The 14,167-nt window shown below is 43.7% G+C and overlaps 1 pseudogene; it reads right to left on the reverse strand.

Annotated features, from left to right (window-relative positions):
* Positions 1–12,491: 12,491 nt before the first annotated feature.
* On the reverse strand, positions 12,492–13,455 carry LOC134586137 (olfactory receptor 52K1-like; annotated as a pseudogene).
* Between the last annotated feature and the right edge of the window lie 712 nt (positions 13,456–14,167).

Raw genomic sequence — 14,167 nt, forward strand, 5'->3', positions numbered from 1 at the left:
CGTCAGGGAAAAAGTATATCCTAACCGTAGTAGACTATGCCACCCGGTACCCAGAGGCCGTAGCCCTAACTAATATCCATGCAGAAACTATAGTGGATGCCCTGATCCGGATATTCTCCAGAATGGGGTTCCCCAAAAAGATTATCTCAGATCGGGGTACCCAATTCACAGCCAAAGTCACTCATCAGTTATGGAGAACATGTGGGGTGAAACCTATTGTAAACTCAGCGTATCACCCCCAGTCCAATGGGCTCTGTGAACGTTTCAACGGAACCTTAAAGCAAATGCTCTGTACATTCATGGATACCCAGAAGGACTGGGAGACGTTTCTCCCCCATCTGCTCTTCGCATACCGAGAGGTACCCCAGGAGTCCACGGGGTTCTCGCCATTCGAATTACTATTCGGAAGGAGAGTGCGGGGTCCCTTGGACCTCATTAGGGAACACTGGGAGGGAACGGTCACCAGTAACGGTACCCCTATCGTCCCATATGTACTAGAGTTCAGGGAACGCTTGGAGACCCTAATCCAGACGGTACGGTCTAATCTCCAGGCGGCCCAGCAACGACAGTGCAGGGGAGCCAGGGACCGCAGTTTTCAAATAGGGCAAAAGGTGTTAATCTTGAAGCCAGTCCAAAATGACAAACTGCAGGCCTCCTGGCAAGGCCCTTATAAGGTGGTGGAACAGGTATGTGACACCACCAATATAATTGCCCCATGTACAGGAGCAGGCGGTAGACGCATGCTCCACGTTAACATGTTGAAACCCTATCACGAGCGGACCGAGGAAGTAACTGCCATATGTGCCTCAGCCGCCGAGGACCCAGATAATCTACCCCTACCAGACCTATTAGCCAAAGGGGGGGCCAACACCGAATTAGGGGAAGTACAGCTAGGAGACAGGCTGAGTACTAGAGAGCGAGCTCAAATACTAGAGCTGATCCAGGAAAAAGGGATACATTTTCCAACCAGCCCGGATATACCCCGCTAGCTACCCACAGGGTAGAAACCCCAGGGCAACACCCTCTTCGACAAACCCCCTACCGCATACCTGAATCTGTAAAAGATCATATGCGGAAGGAGATTGACGAAATGCTACAACTAGGAGTGATAGAACACTCAGATAGCCCATGGGCATCTCCGGTAGTGCTGGTACCGAAGCGGGACGGAACCACCCGCTTCTGCGTCGACTACCGGAAACTTAATGATAAAACAATTTCAGATGCATACCCCATGCCCCGAATCGATGAGCTCTTAGATAAAATGGCCAGGGGCCAGTACCTCACCACAATAGACTTGTGCAAAGGGTACTGGCAGATCCCACTAGCCGAAGATGCCACCCCAAAGTCTGCATTCGTCACCCCGTTTGGGCTATACCAATTTAAGGTGATGCCATTCGGGATGAAGAATGCGCCGGCTACTTTTCAGCGGATGGTGGACCGGTTACTGGACGGATCCCAGGAGTATGCTTGCGCCTATTTAGATGACATAGCAATATTTAGCAACTCCTGGGACGAGCATTTGACTCATATAGGAGCCATCCTCGACCGCATCAGGGAGGCAGGTCTCACGTTAAAACCCAGCAAGTGCCACGTAGGGATGGCCAAAGTGCAGTACTTAGGCCACAGGGTAGGCAGTGGGCATCAAAAACCAGAACCCGCTAAGATAGAGGCCGTAGCTAAGTGGTCAACCCCTCGCACGAAAACATCAGGTTTTAGCTTTTTTAACAATTTGCCTTGCTCACAGATCACAACCCATTGGTGTGGCTAAACCGGGTGTCAGGGGACAACGCTAGACTACTGAGATGGAGCTTGGCACTAGTATCGCCCAGGGAAACAAAATGGTAACGCCGACGGGTTGTCCAGACAGACAGAACTCGAGAAATGATCTGTGAGCACTTCTCCGGACATCCCCAAGCCGATCCGTTGGGATCAGACTGTGTATGCCGGCTTGGTTCTGGGGGAGCATTGTGGCAGAAGCAGCCACAAGAGACTTTTGCATTGACTATTGCATTTATTTGAACTGTATGTGAATAATGTAATCGGTTCCCGAACCAGAACTCTTAGCCGGTTCGTGAACCGATTGAAATACCGAAAGAGAGACCACCCTGCTGTGGTCATATGCCTCCCATTAGTGGAAGGCAACAATGTTGCAAACAGGGGTAATTGGGTTCGTGTGTGGCCGCCATTCGTAAAACGAACACGTGGCGGTGGCCATCTTAACTCATGAACAGCGGTGTTTGGTCGTCGAGCGTCTGGAACTCAAATCGGACGCTCGACTACCCAGACACCGCTCAGACCTCCAGAACAACGGAAAAGTTTGATTTAAACTGCCGACCGGCCCGCCGTTCGGTAGGATGAATCCCCCAGACTAGGGGATTCATCCGAACGCAGAGTTAGAGCCGGATGGCTAAGCTGTTCGGTACTTTTGATTCATTGAAATAGACCGACCGCAGGGCCAGAATTCATGGAGCTGTTTTCGGCTACTAAATCCTTGCAGTAGGTCAAAACTTTAACTGGCTATAACTCCCGAACGTGGGAAAGCTAGGTATTGAATCCCGTCGTCCCTGATCCACGAACTGTTGGATTAGAGACTTGGGAAAAAGGGTCAGGGTGGTGGTACCAGTTCCACCTAAATGTGGGCTTGGACCCCGATATTTACATGAGAATTACAGAAAGATGTGAAGATTGGATAGCTCCCCTGTGGCGAAACCGACCTCGCCACGTGTCCTTGGAGGGGGCTGCTTGCCCGCCTCTTGCCTTTGGACTATGGCCCTGCAGGTTAAACTGTTTATTTTCCCTGCAGAAAGGCTTATTCGTGTGATCTGAGTGCCATTCATCTAATAATGTGCAGTCAGATCAAAGCTATCTGGGGATATGTAGAAATGTGTGTTTTATGTACTAAATGTATCAGTATGTAATCTTATGTCTTTTACTGTCTTTTTGTCTGCCATGTGGGTAATGGAGTTTGGCTATGTCTTTGGAGATAATTAGATTCCTTCTCCAATTATCTCCAGGGCAGAAGGGAGGAAGCCAGGATGCATTGTGGGGATGTTTGACTTTTACTGTTTGAGCCAGATTAAAATACAATCAGCCAGGGGGAACAAAAGATACTTTTACTAACTTTTGAACCCCTGGTCTGATTCATGCCATTTTTTATATGTTGTTCCCCTGAATGGATTGATTGTGTATATGTATTTTTATGCGAATGTGATGTATATTTTGGGAGTTATGAATGTTGTGTAAAAACTGTATTTTCCCTACCTAGGATAATTGTATTTCCTGTGTGTACAGATAATTAGTTTACAGGTAGAGGGGAGGGCTATGTGTGGGATGTAACTATTGTGTGATTGGTTAATGTACGTTACTGTGTGTGTCCCTCCCCTTCATGGGAGCACCTAATAAAAAGGGCTGCAAGCTAGCAGCCAGAGAGTTCTATTTTTACCCTCAACTTGAGTCCTGTGTCTTATTGGGGGAATCTGCTACAAGGGATTGCTATGCTAGGCATATTCCCTTGCTATAATCACTGAGCTCTTGTAAGAGCTTGTTCCTGCTTCGTTCTGAAGGGAGATAGCTGCAGCCTGCGGTGCTTATGGTGTCTGGTGGAGTGCTTGGAGTCCTCTGGAAGCGCTAGGAGCATCTTTCAACGGAGGTACCCAGACGGGGTGCCAGGTGATCCGTTACATCCCCTTTAAAAGAAGAAAAAGGGGAAACGCTCCCAATTAACCTGGTATTTAGAAAAGAACACTAGTTTATTGGACATGTACCTTGGATGTGTCCAAATGGGAAAAAGGTATCACTAAGGAAAAGCATATGAATATTGGAAACACTAGATAAACATGTATCCTAACATAGGCAGTGAGACACTGTAACTTTATTAAACAAACTGTAGAGAGGATACAATGTGTTAGTGTCCAATAAATGCTTAATCTTGAAAAAAATCCTAGGTGGATATATCTCAATACCCCAATACCAATAAAGGCAAATTATGCTAAAATATAAATTGTATGGTAGTAGAGTAATCCACAGAGGAAAAGAAAAGAAAATGTGATACCTTTAAATCTTAATAGAAGTTGTACAGATGGAACAGTAGAGACAGTATAGCACAAAATAAGGAGGGACACAAGCTGTCCGTTTAAACAGTAGCTTTAAAGTTGCCTAGAGTGGTTGCTTCAGTTGCTTCATTAATATGAAAGATCAAACATTAATGAATGTATATACTCATTGTCTTGATTTGAATATACTTCATCAAGTGATAATAGATTACAGAAGACACTCTTCTTTAATGATTGAGACATAAAAAGTATTAGTGGGTCTACACCTTTAAAAGATAAGAGATAATTCAGAAGACACTCTTCTCTAATCAAAATATTGATACATAAGAATCGGTGGGTATATATCTCCACAAAACATATCTTTACAAATATATGCCTCCAAAAAATAAGAGACATCAGATGACACTCCTCTCTAATCAAAATTGATACAACAGAATTGGGGAGTCTATACCTTTAATTCAAGGCTTTATTTTGTACATAACAAAAAGCGATCGATAAGTACATTAAGAATTACGAGCAGATTTCCACATGTATTCATCCAACACTGACAGTAAGAGAGATCATTAATGCTCCCCTGCCAAAAGTGGAGCTCATATATAATGTTCAACTTCTTTACAGATCGCCGGCATTTTGGGTACAGAGGGAGGCAAACTAGCTGCCAATCATTCTGACGCGGTGGCTTAGACCCCGCCCACAGCAATCCCACGTGGTCGCACAGCGACACGTCATCAATGACGATATTCACCCTTATTACTCCAATTGGCCAGCTCACATTTAAATACGGGGGGGAACGGGCGGCAATTTTCAGCCCCCGACTAAGGAGTCTTGTACTCTGAAACGCGCGTCGGCTTTTTCCTTTGGATCTCCCTCACTCACCGAGCACATCACGATGCACGAGGGAATCCGCTATTGACACTTATTTATTTATTATTTTTTCCTATTTTCGTTAGCAGAATGTCTGTTTATTTTTCTTTAGAAGCTGGACTAGTCTAATGATAGCAGTTGAAGTGGACAGAGCACAGCGTTCTACCAAGGATAGAACACCCACGAAGGTGTTAGGGGGAGTTTACAGGAGCTTAGAATAGTGGACTACCAGGGAATTTCGTACATTATTTCATTTACCACCTAATTCTATTACTCCTAAGTATGTAACCAACCACTCTAGGCAACTTTAAAGCTACTGTTTAAACGGACAGCTTGTGTCCCTCCTTATTTTGTGCTATACTGTCTCTACTGTTCCATCTGTACAACTTCTATTAAGATTTAAAGGTATCACATTTTCTTTTCTTTTCCTCTGTGGATTACTCTATTACCATACAATTTATATTTTAGCATAATTTGCCTTTATTGGTATTGGGGTATTGAGATATATCCACCTAGGATTTTTTTCAAGATTAAGCATTTATTGGACACTGACACATTGTATCCTCTCTACAGTTTGTTTAATAAAGTTACAGTGTCTCACTGCTTATGTTAGGATACATGTTTATCTAGTGTTTCCAAATATTCATATGCTTTTCCTTAGTGATACCTTTTTCCCATTTGGACACATCCAAGGTACATGTCCAATAAACTAGTGTTCTTTTCTAAATACCAGGTTAATTGGGAGCGTTTCCCCTTTTTCTTCTTTTAAAGGGGAGCTATCCAATCTGCACATCTTTCTGTATAACTCTCGAACCCCTGGTCCGATCTGGGTGAATTTTGAGTATGTTGCTCACCCAGATCAGACCTACCAGGAGACCCCTTATTTGCCCCCGTACCCCCTGTATTTGGTGGACATCCAGAAAGTGGGGAAAACTTTGTCTCCACTAATATGTTTAACTGTTAATCTAAGGGGAGGAGAGGGAGAGGAGGTGACCACGATATGATTGGATACTGTAAGTTACTTCCCTTGCATGGGAGAAAATGCATAAAAGCAAACTTGTGAATAAAGCAGACAGTTGACTCCCAGACTATATGTCGTCTAGTCCTTGGGGATGTGGATTATGCGGTGTTCCTGTGATTTTGTATGCTGAATCTTTGTTCCCAGCGGAGAGCCATTGGAGTAACCCCTGCCCCTCCGCTACAGTTGTTATCGAGTAGACGGCATACAGGGAAACCTGGTTAGTATGTCTGAATTGCGCAGGTGCAGGTACCATATGTAAGGTAGTCGGGGGGTAGAAAATGTAAGAACAAAAATAAAGTGTATATACAGCAATACCCATGTCAGTGGGTATGTTGCGGAAATGGATTGCATGGGGGGCATGGATAATGGCTTAGTGGGCCCCAGGATAGATAGGGTAGACTGGAATGATGGTCAAATATCAGGAACATTACATCTACGGTTTAACAGTACAATGAAAAGCAGCCTATTAACCACATTTAAGGCAACTAACGGTAACAGTAGCATGATGTCAATAACATGCGTGTACACACTTTTCTAGGCCTATAACCGTAAGCTTATAAGGGAACGGGTGTGTCGGTGTCCCTTAGCATTTTTTAGAATTTTCTTTTGTGTGGTCTATAGCGGGACATCTGTACTGGGCCTATCGTTAGGGCTATAGGAAAGAGACCATATTGGCAATATGCATGCATATTGGGCATCGGGATGTTGTGCTAGGAACAACATTTATATGTGGATAGTCAGAGGAAGTGGTGCTAGGCTACAGATCTAAAGAGATATATTGCAAGTCTCTGGTACTGCTCACGGTTAAGCTTGGGCTTTGCGTTTCTCTGGTGCCCTCTGCCAGTCCGGTCTCAGCTTTCCAGGGTGGGACCTTGTCGGAGAAATGGAACTGGTCGATAGGGTCCTTTGTTGGAGGATCCTTGCATAGGACCTCTGTCACCGACTGGTAGGTCTTAATGGTCCGGAGCGTGGCAGCAGGCAGATGCGAAAAAATCTTGACGAAGGAGTATTTCGTTGGCAAATCTTTTTTAGTGCGGCTCACTTTTAGGATGAGCTCCATGGCGTGGAAGTAATAAGCTCTCAGGATAACATCTCTTGGCACAGTGTCAGGCAAATGGTGTGAGCGTGGGAGCCTGTGTATTCTTTCCAACAATAAGAGATCTTTCGGTAGATCTGGAGCTAGGCGGTGGAACAAGCCTATGGCAAATTCATGGAGATCTTGCGGATTAACAGTTTCTGGAACGTCGGGCAGTTGAAGGTTATTAAGGCAGGATCTATCTTCCATGTCCGCTAATCGTGCTTCACAGGCCTCCATGCTGGCTTACATTTGTTGCATGGAACCCGCCATGGAATTATGGGCTTCCGCGTATTTGCAAATTTTTTCCTCTATTGCACAGGTCCTGAATATCTTTACGCAGGGTGTCAATGGTGGTTTGCCAAGTGGTGATGAGTTTGGCTGATAAGGCATCCAGAGAGAATTGGAACATGCTGCGTGTCAGAGGGTCTATATCTGTGGCGGATTCAGGCTCATGTGCTGCAGGCCCATCAACGCCATCTTGGATTTCAAGCAGAGTGGCATTTTTTACCATTTTTGGGTGGAAGAAATTACATTTTTCTGCTCAATCTTGCTGGAGTTTAGATTTGCTCTGTGACATCATGGAACAGTGAGACTGGCAATTCGTTTTAGCCGTCAGAAGTCTGATATTCCGGGTCCTGTGCTGCGGAGCACTCACCGATGCATCTGATCAGCATGGCTTCCAGTCACGTCCCCTAATCCCACCCCATTTTACATAACATGGGCTTCTAGTTTTGCAAATGGTATGCCATGATGGGGTTAATTTTCATTCCTGGGCTGCCATAGGGTCTCAAAGCCAACATAGGCCCAGCAAACCAACCTGGCATATTTCAATGTGTAAAAACTGAAAATGGGGAAAGCCCTATATTTAATCCTGTAACTTTCAAAAAATCCATAAAATCTGCACATGGGGGTTACTGCTGTACTCGTGAGACATTGCTGAACGCAAATTTGTGTATTTTATTGCAGTAAAAGTCAACAATATTGTGACATTCACAGTTAAAATGTCAAGCAGAACTTGAAAAATAACATTTATTATTTGTTTTGTTTTCACTTATATTAAATTATGTTTCATATCTGAATATTTGATGTGAAATGATAGCCCTGTTTCTCCTGAACAACATGATATAATAAGTGTGGATGCACTTAATAAGAAAAAGGTTAATTATAGGTAAATTAACAGACTTATAGCGCAAATTCCAGGTTTTGTTTTATTTACAACGTGTACACTTGCCCCCGTCTAATTATGCACACCTTTATTGCCAGAACTGTGAAAAGACATTTGGGTGTTTTTCGTTTTTTTTTTCTTATTTTTTGTATATTTTTTTCTAATAAATGAGAATTTATAAATGTATATGTGTTGGTGGAATAAATGAGGTAGATGGAAGATGCAAATGACCACACACACATAGCACAAATGACAACATTGATTGCGTCCTTAAGTACAAAACAAGCAAACTGTGTCCTTATAGAAACATAGAATGTGACGGCAGATAAGAACCATTCGGCCCATCTAGTCTGCCCAAAATTCTAAATACTTTCATTAGTCCCTGGCCTTATCTTATAGTTAGGATAGCCTTATGCCTATCCCACGCATGCTTAAACCCCTTTACTGTGTTAACCTCTACCACTTCAGCTGGAAGGCTATTCCATGCATGTTCGGGGTCGGTGTTGTGGGGGGGGGGCGTGTTGCCGTTGTTTCCAATTGAGAGTCAGCAGTTGTGTGAGAGGGGGTTGAGGTGTTAGTTTGGAGTGGGAATAATATTGATGGTTCGATTACCAGTAGTCTGGCGAAGACGTTTGGGGGTTAGGGAAGGTAAGAGCAGTGATATCTTGGAGGGGTCGTGGGGGAGGGGATCGGGGCGATTGTCTTCCGGAATTGGGAGGATTTAGGGGTGGGTCAGTCTATATATGACCCAGGGGTCCCATATTTTGTTGTGGTGGTAGGTTGTGTCGTGGAGTAGGGCCGATAGATTGTCCATCTCCCTGGCTTCCTCTATTTTCTTGATGGTTGTGTCCAGGGTGGGAGTGTGTTTGTTGCCCCATTGTTCGGCGATTGTGCGTCGCGTGGCTAAGGCGATCTTGGCGAGTAGTTTGTTTTGTGCCCTGAATAGGGGGGTATGGGGTTTGGATAGTAGCCAGATCCATGGGTCTAGTGGAATCTCAGTGTGTAGGAGAGCTGATGTTAGGTCTGCCACTTTTGTCCAGAGTTGTGTTATGTTGGGCAATGCCACCAGGCATGAATATAGGTGCCCTGAGACCCGCAGCCCTTCCAGCATTCGTCAGTGGTCGAGCATTTTATCTGTTTCAACCTTAGGGGTGTCAGGTACCATCTGAGGAGCGTTTTATAGGCCTGTTCCCTGTGGTTTACACATATGGTAAGGGAAGCAGTCGCCTCCCATATTGCCGACCAGTCTGACGGGTCATTGGGGGGGCCAATGTCCCTTTCCCACGCTTTGGTGTATGCGAGTGCTTCTGTCGGGGAGGAGGAGTTTAGTTGGAGGTAGATGAAGGAGATTTGGCCTTTGCGTATCGGAGAATGTAAGCAGTCTCGTTCGAATTGGGTCAGGGTAGCGGTGGCCGTGGAGGAGTGGAGGGGGTGTTGAAGGAAGCTGCGGATCTGGAGGTACCGGAAGTGGTCAAAGGTGGTCAGCGGCATGTGCCGGGGCAAATCTGGGAATTGGAGCAGCTGGTTGGATTGAAAGAAGTGGTAGAAACGGAAGAGATCGTTGTCCTCGAAATGCGCGAAGTCTCGGGGATTCATCCCGGGGGGAAATTGTTTGTTTCGTAGGATTGGGGTTAGGGGTGAGGGGGAGTTGATAAGTCGAGTTTTCGGTGTGGTCTTATCCCATACCTGAAAAGAGGTGTTGAGGGCTGGGGACGTTTGTGGAGTGGTGGGTCTGGACTGTTTGGGGACCCAGAGGAGCAGTGAGGGGTGGTCCCTACCCATCAGGTCGTGTTCGAGGTCTACCCATAATTTTAGTCCTGGGGGAGCGTGTAGGTGTTGTATTTGTGTCAATTGGGCCGCCTGGAAATAGTGTAGGAAGTTGGGGAGCCCCAGTCCCCCTGTTTTCGTGGTTTTGTACATTGTGGATCTCCGTATTCTGGGTTTTTTGTTAGACCAAATGAAATTGTCAATTTTTGTCTGGAGTGCTTTGAAGTCCTTTCGGGAGATAGGGATGGGTAGGGTCTGAAATAGGTACAGGAATCTGGGGAGTAAATTCATTTTAATGGAGGCTATCCTCCCCATCCATGAAATAGGCATGGTGTTCCAGGTCTGGAGGTCTGTGTAGGCTTGGTGGATTAAGGGGGGTAGTTTAATTCATACGTGGAGTCGGGGTTAGCCGGTATGAGTATGCCGAGGTACGGGATGCTGATGTCGTTGTACTTAAATGGGTGTGAGCGTCGTAGGTCGTTCAGGTCATGCTCTGGGATCCCGATTGGGAGTGATTCAGTTTTGTCTAAGTTTAATTTGTACCCCGAGACTGCTGCGTACTCGTCCAGTAGTGCCAGTAGGGGGGGTATGGATTGGAGTGGGTTTGTAAGTGTGAGGAGGATATCATCGGCATAGGCCAATATTTTGTATTCGTTTTGTCGCCCCGTGATGCCGGTGATTAATGGGGAGTCGCGTATTTTTTGCAAGAAGGGTTCAAGGGAGAGGGCGAAGAGAAGCGGGGAGAGGGGGCATCCCTGTCTGGTTCCATTTTTAATCGTAATCGATGTTGGGTATAAGGAGGGTGGCTGATGGGTTATTATAGAGGGAGGACAGGGCCTCTATCAGAGGGTCGGGGAAGCCAAATTTTTTGAGGGCCTGATATTATTTTTAAACCTTTGTCCCTCTAATTTAAGACTATATCCTCTTGTTGTGGTAGTTTTTCTTTTTTTAAATATAGTCTCCTCCTTTACTGTGTTGATTCCCTTTATGTATTTAAATGTTTCTATCATATCCCCCCTGTCTCGTCTTTCCTCCAAGCTATACATGTTAAGTTCCTTTAACCTTTCCTGGTAAGTTTTATCCTGCAATCCATGAACCAGTTTAGTAGCCCTTCTCTGAACTCTCTCTAAGGTATCAATATCCTTCTGAAGATATGGTCTCCAGTACTGTGTACAGTACTCCAAGTGAGGTCTCACCAGTGTTCTGTACAATGGCATGAGCACTTCCCTCTTTCTACTGCTAATACCTCTCCCTATACAACCAAGCATTCTGCTAGCCTTTCCTGCTGCTCTATTACATTGTCTGCCCACCTTTAAGTAATCAAAAATAATCACCCCTAAATCCCTTTCCTCAGATGTTGAGGTTAGGAGTCTATCAAATATTCTGTACTCTGCCCTTGGGTTTTTACATCCAAGATGCATTATCTTGCACTTATCCACATTAAATGTCAGTTGCCACAACTCGGACCATTTTCTAGTTTACCTAAATCATTTGCCATTTGGCTTATCCCACCTGGAACATCAACCCTGTTACATATCTTGGTATCATCCGCAAAAAGACACACCTTACCATCAAGACCTTCTGCAATATCACTAATAAAAATATTAAAGAGAATGGGTCCAAGTACAGATCCCTGAGGTACCCCACTGGTGACAAGCCCAAGCTTCGAATATACTCCATTGACTACAACCCTCTGTTGCCTGTCACTCAGCCACTGCCTTACCCATTCAACAATATTGGAATCCAAACTCAAAGATTGTAGTTTATTGATAAGTCTTCTATGTGCAACAGTGTCAAAAGCCTTACTGAAATCTAGGTAAGCAATGTCTACTGCACCACCCTGATCTATAATTTTAGTTACCCAATCAAAAAAATCAATAAGATTAGTTTGGCATGATCTCCCTGAAGTAAACCCATGTTGTCTCTGATCTTGAAATCCATGTGTTTTTAGATGTTCAACAATCCTATCCTTTAACATGGTTTCCATCACTTTTCCCACTACGGAAGTAAGGCTTACTGGCCTATAGTTGCCCGACTCCTCCCTATTACCTTTCTTGTGAATGGGCACAACATTCGCTAACTTCCTTAAGGAGTTTAAACAGTAACTTGCCTGTCCTATAGCTTTTGGCAGTACATCATCATTGCAAAGTAACATAGGACTTTGATACAGGATGTTCCATTCTGAACATCAGTAAAGGACAATGGAAAATGTCTCCAGGTAGTATTTATCAAATAAGAGCCCCATATGTTGGCGCCCATTCCAACACATATTTTTAATGCTTACTTGCTGCAACACTCTGACGTCATCTCACCATTTGTCTTGTGTATCTAAATTTCAGCATTTCATTCTTCTAATCCTTGGTTTTTCAGCCTTGCTACCGAAGGACACCTCATGTTATTTTAATTCAGTTAATTGGAGAGAATTGAAAACCAAGTTGAACATTTCAGATTATAATAGCCGAGCTGTCCAGAATACTTCAATTCAGCTCCTTCTTTCCATCTTGGCTATTGTTCCCTTTTTATTGAATAAACCCTTTAATATTGTTATTGTCTTTCTGTTCTGCATAAATGCATCTTTTGCACTCTTGCTGTAAGACTTCTCTTGATCTCTGTCATTCTAAATCCATATATAACTGGGTCCATTGTAGCCGGGATCAGGAAGTTCACCAGGCTGACTAGATTCTGACCATTGAGTGATAGTGAATTGTTGACTCTATAAATTATTGAAGACACCAGGCCGCAGGAGTGGGTAAGCACGGTCACGATTAAATGAGTACTGCACGTCTTCCATGCCTTGCCCCAAGATTGACCCACATTGGATTTCATCAGCATATAGAGAATACTCAGGTAGGAGACCAGGACAAGACTTCCATCAGGGAATACAATGATTATCCTCACCACCAACCCTACAAGTTGAATTTTGGAGATATCTCCACATCCAAGACTCAGTACACTCATGTTCTCACAAGAAAAGTTCAGGATTATGTTTGATCTACAGAACTGTATGGTTGAGGCAAAAAATACTAGAAGTAAGCCTAGAAAAGTGCTACGAACCAAGCCAATGACGAACAGTTGGACTAAAAGTCGATTAGTTATAATGTTGTGGTAGCGTAGTGGTTTACATATGGCCACGTACCTATCCAATGCCATTAGTAAAAGTATATTCGATTCACAGATGCCTGCAGAATAAATAAAGAACATCTGAATCAGACAGCCAGACAGTTATCTGGTTCAGCTGAAATGCTATACTCAGAAGGAACTTTGGCATAACCGTGGTGGTGTATGATATATTACCAACTAAAAGAGTCGAAATGAGTACATACATCGGAGAGTGTAGAGTCTTATCCACCCAAATAGCATAGGATACAAGACTGTTTCCGAGCAGGGTCACTATAAATATAAGAAGGAATGGGATAACAAGTAGGTGTCTGAACTCGTAGATCTCTGGAAATCCGAGGAGAAGGAACTCCGTGTAGGAGAAGCTCGTGTTTGGGCTCATGTTTCCCATCTTGGATTGAATGTAGTCATTCATTGATAATTCTGAAAGGTACAAAATAACACAAAAACAAACATTTACTGTGTTTATACTTTTATGTAGTATAGGAAAATAATCAATTAACTATGACTCAAGATCAAGTCTCCAGAAACCCAAGATGGCAGTATTTTCCCCTGATACATTTATTGCTGTTATACATCTTTTATGTTATTTTAGTTAGAGTTGGTGTTATTGGAGCTGTCACTTCCTAAATTCTACATATATATATATATATATGTAAAGAAAGGTTGCATAAGGAAACCTGCACACTGTAAATGCAAAGGTCTAGGTGCAGTCTTCAAAGCTTCCCCCTGGTCCTTAAAAATGCAAATATATATATTAGAGTTGAAACACCTGAATAGTGTGTTTTTGATCCACCAATATGTACACCTGGCTATGTATCAATCTTCTAAGGGGTTTTGTCAAGCCTGGGTGCCAAAGTGCACAGTATCAAATCAATAAGTTTTTTAATTGCATAATGTGATTACAATATACTGCCTCCAATAGGGACAAGTTAACAATTACAATAAATTAACCAATACATATCTGGTATTAATTTATAAGTGTTGTCCATAAAAGTAAATTCAATAAAGTTTTTGTAAAAGGACTTCCTGTCAAACAAGTTAAGTTAAACAAGTTATTTTATCAATGCGTCACAGGAAGGACTTTCTGTCCACTAAACAAC

This window comes from Pelobates fuscus, chromosome 1 (genome assembly GCF_036172605.1).
Source record: "Pelobates fuscus isolate aPelFus1 chromosome 1, aPelFus1.pri, whole genome shotgun sequence".
In the NCBI taxonomy this organism is placed as follows: domain Eukaryota; kingdom Metazoa; phylum Chordata; class Amphibia; order Anura; family Pelobatidae; genus Pelobates; species Pelobates fuscus.